Source organism: Nicotiana tabacum, chromosome 5 (genome assembly GCF_000715075.1).
Source record: "Nicotiana tabacum cultivar K326 chromosome 5, ASM71507v2, whole genome shotgun sequence".
Lineage (NCBI taxonomy): Eukaryota > Viridiplantae > Streptophyta > Magnoliopsida > Solanales > Solanaceae > Nicotiana > Nicotiana tabacum.
The window spans coordinates 85090760-85099588 of NC_134084.1; the positions used below are offsets into that span (position 1 = coordinate 85090760).

An 8829-nucleotide genomic window follows, 5' to 3' on the forward strand; every position below is an offset into this window, starting at 1 on the left:
AAGAATAATGTCCATTTTGGAGAATGAAAAATTGAATTCTACAATATTCATGTAAGTTTTTCATAGAATATCTCTCAAAATTTACAATATTTTTATAGCTCTATTTTTTATTAGCCGAATCCCCGCACCTGTATCCATATCCGGATCCGCACTCCCGAATCTTAAAATTTAAATTTTGCCGAATCCGATACTCGGATCCGTCCTCGTATCGGATACCCACAACCGAATCTGAGCAACTTAGGATAAAACAACTTGTACAATTTAAAATTAGAGACAAGTTCACAATGTAAGTAAGTTACCGACTAAATTCAAATCCTTAGAAAGAATAAGTAGAAACAAATTGTGTTGTCTCTCTTTCTTGATGTCCCTTTCTGACGTAAAAAGTGTATCGCCTATAAACAAAATGGCTAAAGCATTGAAACCTCAGCCCTCAATCCTCTACTTCGTCTTTTATCAACACTTTCAATTCTAACAAGCTGCTCAATAGCCAATTTTTTATTCACCTACATATTTTTTAACCGAAGCTCTATTTATTGCCATATTCCTTCTCCTGATCAAAGTCACTACGAAGGGGCGGGACGGACTGCAGTTCGTCTGAGCTTAATCTCTCACATCCACTTCCTCTCCTGCACAAACCACACGATGTGTACGAAATCTACCAAATTGAAGGCTTTCTTGTTTCCATGGCTCGCATATGGTCATATCTCTCCATTTCTTGAGCTAGCCAAAAAACTCGCGGACAGAGGTTTCTTGGTTGACCTATGTTCGTCCCCTATTAACCTAAGTTTCATCAGGACAAGAATCCCAGAAAGCTATTGTTCCTCAATTCAGCTTGTGGAACTCCAATTACCAGACTTGCCTAGCTTCCACCTCACTATCATACAACCAATGGCCTCCCACTCCATCTCCATTCCACCCTTCAAAATGTTGCGGAAGCCAAATGTATAGAGTGTGAATAAGTCACAACTACTATACCAAAAATTATGACAGCCACCAAATAATAAATAAGACAATAAAGCAATAATAAAGGGAACACCAGAATTTACGAGGTTCGGCTAATTTTGCCTACTCCTCGGACACAACCAATATTTTATTCCACTCCAAAAATACAAGTGAAATAATACTAAAGAGAGAAGATACAAATGCCTTAAACAGATGAGAAGGCAAATGAGAGGTGTGTTTCAATCCTAAACATTAGGCCTTCTTTTATAGGGGAAAAATCCCCCCAAACTTAACTCCCAACCAATGTGGGACTTTGGCATTTTGCCAAACTTCAACAAATCTCCACCTTGGCAAAATTCCACATTTCCAATTCTCTCTCAATAACAAATTTTGGTTGTGTCTTCATCTTCAATCTTCAGTGTTCAACAATGTTGATCAAATCCAAACAATGTTGAAACTTGACCGCAGTCACCACCTTTGTCAGCATATCAGCAGGATTCTCTGTAGTATGAATTTTCTTCACCGTGACTCCACCTTCTTCTATGATTTCTCGTACGAAATGATACCGAACATCAATGTGCTTCGTCCTTGCATGATAAACTTGGTTCTTCGCTAATTGAATAACACTTTGACTATCACAAAAAATTGTGATACCTTTTTGTTCAACACCAAGCTCCTTTAGCAATCCTTGAAGCCAAATTGCCTCTTTCACAGCATCTGTAATAGCCATGTACTCTGCCTCTGTTGTAGACAAAGCAACTGTTGACTGCAAAGTAGACTTCCAACTAACTGGTGCCTTTGCAAAAGTAAACACATAACCAGTAGTTGATCTTCGTTTGTCCATATCACCCGCAAAATCTGAGTCACAATATCCAACTACAAACTGATTGTCTTCCTGCTCAAAAACTAACCCGACATCTACAGTATTATGAATATACCGTAGAATCCACTTCACAGCTTGCCAATGCTCCTTCCCTGGATTGTGCATATATCTGCTAATAACTCCAACAGCTTGTGAAATGTCAGGCCTTGTGCAAACCATTGCATACATCAAGCTACCAACAGCATTTGCGTATGGTACCTTTGACATATACTCTCGTTCAGCTTCATCCATTGGCGACATAGTAGTACTTAGCTTAAAATGGGAAGCAAGTGGAGTACTAACTGGCTTAGTCTTGTCATCTATGCCAAAACGTTGAAGTACTCTCTTCAAATATTCCTTTTGAGATAAACAGAGTTTCTTTGAACGTCTATCTCTAATTATCTCCATGCCAAGAATTTTCTTTGCCTCACCCAAATCCTTCATCTCGAACTCCTTCTTCAGTTGAATCTTCAACTTATCAATTTCTTCCGAATTCTTGGAAGCTATCAACATATCATCAACATATAGGAGAAGATATACAAAGGAACCATCTTTAAGCTTGTGCAAATACACACAATGATCGTATTTGCTTCTCTTGTACCCTTGCCGCAACATAAACTCGTCAAATCGCTTGTACCATTGTCTAGAAGATTGTTTCAATCCGTACAACGATTTTTCAAGTTTGCACACCATATTTTCTTTTCCAGCAACTTTGAATCCTTCTGGCTGAGTCATGTAGATTTCCTCCTCCAAGTTTCCATGTAAAAACGCAGTTTTTACATCCATCTGAACTAGTTCCAAATCCAATTGTGCTACCAAAGCCAACATAATTCTAATGGAGGAATGTTTTACAACTGGAGAAAACACTTCATTGTAATCAATTCCCTCCTTTTGAGCATATCCTTTGGCCACCAATCTTGCTTTGTAGCGAACATCTACTTGGTTAGGAAATCCTTCCTTCTTTGCAAATACCCATTTGCACCCAATTGCTTTCTTTCTCTTCGGGAGATTGGCCAATCTCCATGTATGATTCTGATGAAGGGACTGTATTTCATCATTCATGGCAATCCTCCACTTATCTTCTTCTGAACTTTGGACAGCGTCTTTATAAGTAGTAGGAACATCATCAGCTACAATTGAGGTTGCACAAGCAACCGTCTCTATGAGACGAACAGGTTTCGTTATTGTTCTTTTTGGCCTGCTGGTTGCTATTGATTCAAGTTGTTGTTGAGATTCCTGAGTTGGAATCTCCTCTACTGGCTCTCCTTCCAGAGGGTAATCTTCATTTGTTTCCTCCTCTGCTTCTTGTGTAGGAAAAATAAATTTTCCCTCAAACTCCACCTGCTTAGAAGCACCTTCATTTTGTTTGGTATCTTCTGTTACCTTATTTACCATAGCAAATTCATCAAAGGTAACATCTCTGCTGAATATTACTTTCTTTGTCATAGGGCACCATAAGCGATATCCTTTGACTCCAGAAGTAATTCCCATAAAAATAGCCTTCTTTGCCCTTGGATCCAATTTTGACTCCGTCACATGATAATATGCAGTTGAGCCAAACACGTGCAAAGAGTTATAATCTACAGCAGGTTTTCCGTACCATTTTTCAAATGGTGTTTTGCCATCAATAGCAGCAGATGGTAGACGATTAATGAGGTGACATGCATATGTAATTGCCTCAGCCCAAAATTCTTTGCCCAAGCCAACATTGGACAACATACACCGTACCTTCTCCAGCAAGGTCCGGTTCATACGTTCTGCCACTCCATTCTGTTGTGGTGTATGTCTAACAGTGAAGTGTCGGACGATGCCATCATTTTCACAGACCTTATTGAAATGATCATTTTTGTATTCACCTCCATTGTCTGTGCGAATACACTTGATCCTCCTGCCTGTTTGATTCTCCACCATCGTCTTCCATTTGAGAAAAATTCCCAGCACTTCATCTTTGTTTTTCATTGTATACACCCACATTCTTCGAGAAAAATCATCAACAAAGGTTACAAAATAGTGCTTCCCACCCAATGAAGGTGTTTTGGAAGGACCCCAAACATCAGAGTGTACATAATCCAAAATGCCTTTAGTATTATGGATCGCTGTACCAAATTTAACCCTTGTCTGTTTCCCTTTGACACAATGCTCACAAAACTCCAAGTTGCAAGCCTTTACTCCTTTTAACAATCCTTGATCTGATAGAGTTTTCAAGGATTTTCCTCCAGCATGTCCCAAGCGCATGTGTCATAGCTTGGTTGCTTCTGCCTCTTTGTCGTCACTGGATGTTACTGTCGCTGTCCCAATAACTGTACTGCCACGATAGCGGTACATATTATTATTCTTCCGATTAGCCTTCATTACCACTAGTGCACCGGAGCATACTCTCATCACTCCATTTTCTGCAATGATTTTGAACCCTTTTGATTCTAGGGCTCCCACTGAGATGAGATTCTTCTTCAAATCCGGTACATATCGAACATCTATCAATGTTCTGATCATTCCATCATGGTTCCTTAATCGTATTGAACCAATGCCATATGAGGTAAGAGGGCTGTTATCCGCTGTGTGGATGACTCCATATTCTCCTTCTTGAAATTCCATGAACCAGTCCCTGTTGGGACACATATGATAGCTACAAGCCGAGTCCATCAACCATATGTCTGATGATGTTGATGACTCTGTTGTAACTAATGAGAAGTCTGAATCATCACAATCAGCTACATTTGAATCCATAATGGCCTTTCCATTGTTATGTTTGGCCTTATTCTTCAACTTCGGACAGTCTTTCTTCCAGTGCCCTTTTTCTCGACAAAAGGCACATTCATCTTTGCTGGGTCTGGATCTTGACTTGGATCTTCCCTTCTTTGTCCTCGTTTGATTTTGAGGACGACCCCTCACAAATAGTGCTTCTCCTTCTCCGCCCTTCTGTTTTTCTCGCTTTCTTTGTTCATAGCTGTACAAAGCCGAACAAACTTCTCTGAGAGAAACTTCGTCATTTCCATGGAGTAGAGTAGTTTCAAGGTGCTCGTACTCATCAGGAAGTGACGCCAACAACATCAAGGCCAAGTCACCATCATCATAAGTTGTATCCATATTTTGCAAATCTGTAACCAACTTATTGAAACTGGTGATATGTTCATTCATCGTGGTACCAGGAACATAGGTGAAGTGAAACAGTCTCTTCTTCATGTACAATTTATTTTGACTGTTTTTCTTCAAAAATTTATCCTCCAGTGCTTTCCATAATTTACTTGCAGAAGTTTCCTTTGTGTATGGATATTTCTGCTCTCTAGCAAGGTAGGATCGAATGGTACCGCAAGCAACACGGTTGATAATTCTCCAATCTTCTTCTCCAATAACATCTGGTTTCTTTTCTTCAATGGCCAGATCTAGCCCTTGTTGAAAAAGGACATCTAGAACCTCGCCTTGCCACATCCCAAAATGTCCGGACCTGTCAAATATTTCGACCGCAAATTTCGCATTTGACACAATTCTTGTCATAAGCGAAGATGCCAATGATGACGTATTGTTGACACTTGATGTAGATTCTTCTTGTTTATTGTCTCCCATCTTTGACACAAATATTATTTAATAGCTGACGACACAAATCAAGATTATTTCCTTTCTGGTGTGGAAGATCAGACTAAGCTGCAACCACAGAGCATACTCAGACAGAACCTTGACTCAGTTACCAAGATAAATCTTTTCTGATGTGGAAGATCAGACTATGCTGCAACCACAGAGCATACTTAGACAGTACCTTGGCTCTGATACCAATTGTTGCGGAAGCCAAATGTATAGAGTGTGAATAAGTCACAACTACTATACCAAAAATTATGACAGCCACCAAATAATAAATAAGACAATAAAGCAATAATAAAGGGAACACCAGAATTTACGAGGTTCGGCTAATTTTGCCTACTCCTCGGACACAACCAATATTTTATTCCACTCCAAAAATACAAGTGAAATAATACTAAAGAGAGAAGATACAAATGCCTTAAACAGATGAGAAGGCAAATGAGAGGTGTGTTTCAATCCTAAACATTAGGCCTTCTTTTATAGGGGAAAAATCCCCCCCAAACTTAACTCCCAACCAATGTGGGACTTTGGCATTTTGCCAAACTTCAACACAAAATGCCCTCAAAATAGCCAAACCAAATCTTCTCAACTTACTAAAAACTCGAAAACCTGACTTGTTAATCCATGATGTCAAGCAATTATGGGCTGCGGGGGTGGCTTCTTCCCTTAACATCCCAGCTGCTAGATTTTTCACTTCTTGTGCAGCCATGTGTTCCTATTTCAGCCACTTGTTTATGAAACAAGATGTTGAGTTTCCATTTCCAGCTCTTCGTTTACGTTCTTATGAGCTAACGAAAGCTCATAATGTGGTTAAAGAACATCGGAAAGACGATGAGCCTGAAGTTAGAGCTCCTGAAGAATTTACTGGCGTGATGCTAATAGGTACATCGCGAGAGATGGAGGGAAAATACATCGATTATATGTCCGACATAATCAAATTTAAGGTTTTGGCAATTGGTACACTAGTTCAAGATCCTATGGCTAGTGTAGATGGAAACATGGAGATTATGGAATGGTTAGGGAAAAGAGATAAGTTCTCAACTGTATTAGTCTCTTTTGGGAGTGGGTAACAAAGGAAGAATTGGAAGAAGTTGCTTTTGGATTAGAGCTTAGTGATGTGAATTTCATATGGGTTGTTAGGTTTCCAAAAGGGGAAAAAAGAAGTCTTGAAGAGGCATTACCACAAGGTTTTTTTGAGAGAATTGGAGATAGAGGGATGGTTATGGGAGGATGGGCTCCACAAGCAAAAATCTTAACTTATTTAAGTATTGGCGGATTCGTAAGTTATTGCGGATGGAATTCGATTTCAGAAAGTATAGACTATGGTATTCCAATTATAGCTATGCCCATGGATCTTGATCAACCCATGAATGCTAAATTGCTAGTGGAAATTGGAGTAGCTTTGGAGGTAGTGAGGGATGATAATGGAACAATTCATAGAGAGGATATAGCAAGAGTTATCAAAGATGTAGTATGAGGAAAAACAGGTGAGAATCTGAGATGTAATGTTAGAAATTTGGGTGAGAAATTGAGATCTAAAAATGTGGAAGATATTGATGCTGCTGTGATGGAGCTAACACAACTTTGTGAGAAGAATAAGAGCAACAACCGGTAATCTTTCTAGGTAGTTCATTTAACAAATGTAAGAAGCCTGAGAAAAAATTTCTTATTTCAATGTACATTATTTTGTGCTATTAATAATGTAACGATCCGACTTGTCATTTTAGGAATTTACGTCCCGTTCAACGACTTAAGGTCCCGAGCAGCTTAGTAATGTGTGTTATAACTTGCCCGTGTGGTCGAATTTGGTTTTCGGGTGATTCGGGATTAAATTGAAAGAAACATTCTTATTTTTGAAGCTTAAATGGAAAGAGTTGACCGGAGTTTGGCTTTTGAGTAAACGACTCTGAATGAAATTTTTATGATTTCAATAGCATTGTATGGTGAATTCAGACTTAGGCGTACGCCCGGATTTAGATTTGGAAGTCCGTAGGACAATTCGGCGCATTTTGGCGAAAGTTGGAAAATTGAAGATTTTTGGAAAGTTTGATCTGGAGTTGACTTTAATGATATCGGGGTCAAAATTTGATTCCGGAAATTAGAACAGGTCCACTATGTTATTTATGACTTGTGTGCAAAATTTGAAGTCATTCCGGATTGATTTAATATGTTCGGTGCAAATTATAGAATTTGAAAATTTCATTACTCATAATTCGATTCGAGGACTGATTCGTGTTGTGGCGTTGTTTGATATAATTTGACGCCTCGACTAAGTTCGTATCATATTTTGGGACTTGTCAGTATGATTTGACGGGGTCCCGAGGGGCTTGGGTATATTTTTGGATCATTGGTTGAGAGACTAGTAAAATTAAGAAATTTGGAAGTTTGATCATGATCAATATCGGGTCAAGACGACTTTTTTTCAGTGTTTTAAGTGCGTGAGCAGGTCCGTAGCATATTTTATAATTAAAATTCATATATAGTTTGTGTCCGGGAGGTTCCGGATGAGTTTCAGGGTGATTTCAAATCATTTCGGAGAAGTTTGAATTTGTTGGTTTCTGGTGAGGTACTGTTATTTGTAATTGTGAACAATTTATAACAATTGTGATGATTTTTGGATTTTAGTGAAGTTCGCAATTGGGATAATTTTTTGGATTTTAGTGAAGTTCGCCATTGCGAACAAATCGCAATTGCGATGATTTTAGAATTTAGTGAAGTTCGCAATTGCGAAGTTTTTGTCCGTAAACACGAACCTGGGCAGAAACCTAAGGATTGAAAATCTGTCATTTCTTCATTTTCGATTGGGATTTTTGGAGCTCGGATTTTGGACAATTTTGAGGATTTCTTCACGACTTCAACTGGGGTAAGTGTTCTATACCTGAAAGTGGTTATATTTCATAAATCCATGGTTATATTCATCGTTTAATACGGGTTTTGCTGGAAGAAATTGTGATTTTTGCAAAATCTTTCAAAAACGAAAATTTTAGATTTGGAGATCGATTCATTATCGAAATTTGATAAAATTTCTATGGTTGAACTCTTATCGGAATGTGTGTTCGAGTTTCGTAAAAGTTTTGGCGGATTCCGAGAGGCGCCCCCCCGGTTGACTTTTTGTTGACTTTTTCATGTAAAATTTTAAGTCGACGTTTTATTATCCGGTATTGTTTCCGATTAATTTTAATGAAGTTATACAATTAATTTGGATAGATTGAGTTGTCCGAAGGTCAATCAAGCAAGAAGGCTATTTTGGAATATCGACATAACTTTAAAAAAATGGTGAGTATCTTACCTAACCTTGAGTGGGAGAATTACCCCTTAGGCATTGAGTCTTATGTGGAAATTGTGTGATTGAAAGTCGTGTACACAAGGTGACGAGTACGTACTTGATTTATATGTGAATTATATCGGTTAAAATTCGCAGACACCATTATGTATTAAATTGGAAAATT

At 38.5% G+C, this 8829-nt stretch overlaps 1 pseudogene across 1 annotated transcript; it reads left to right on the forward strand.

The window, feature by feature from the left end:
• Positions 1 to 413: 413 nt before the first annotated feature.
• Positions 414 to 6857, forward strand: LOC107766997 (beta-D-glucosyl crocetin beta-1,6-glucosyltransferase-like; annotated as a pseudogene). The gene is made up of 3 exons (XR_012709233.1): positions 414 to 924; positions 5933 to 6395; positions 6521 to 6857. The product of XR_012709233.1 is annotated as a beta-D-glucosyl crocetin beta-1,6-glucosyltransferase-like (transcript).
• The last annotated feature ends 1972 nt before the right edge of the window (positions 6858 to 8829 follow it).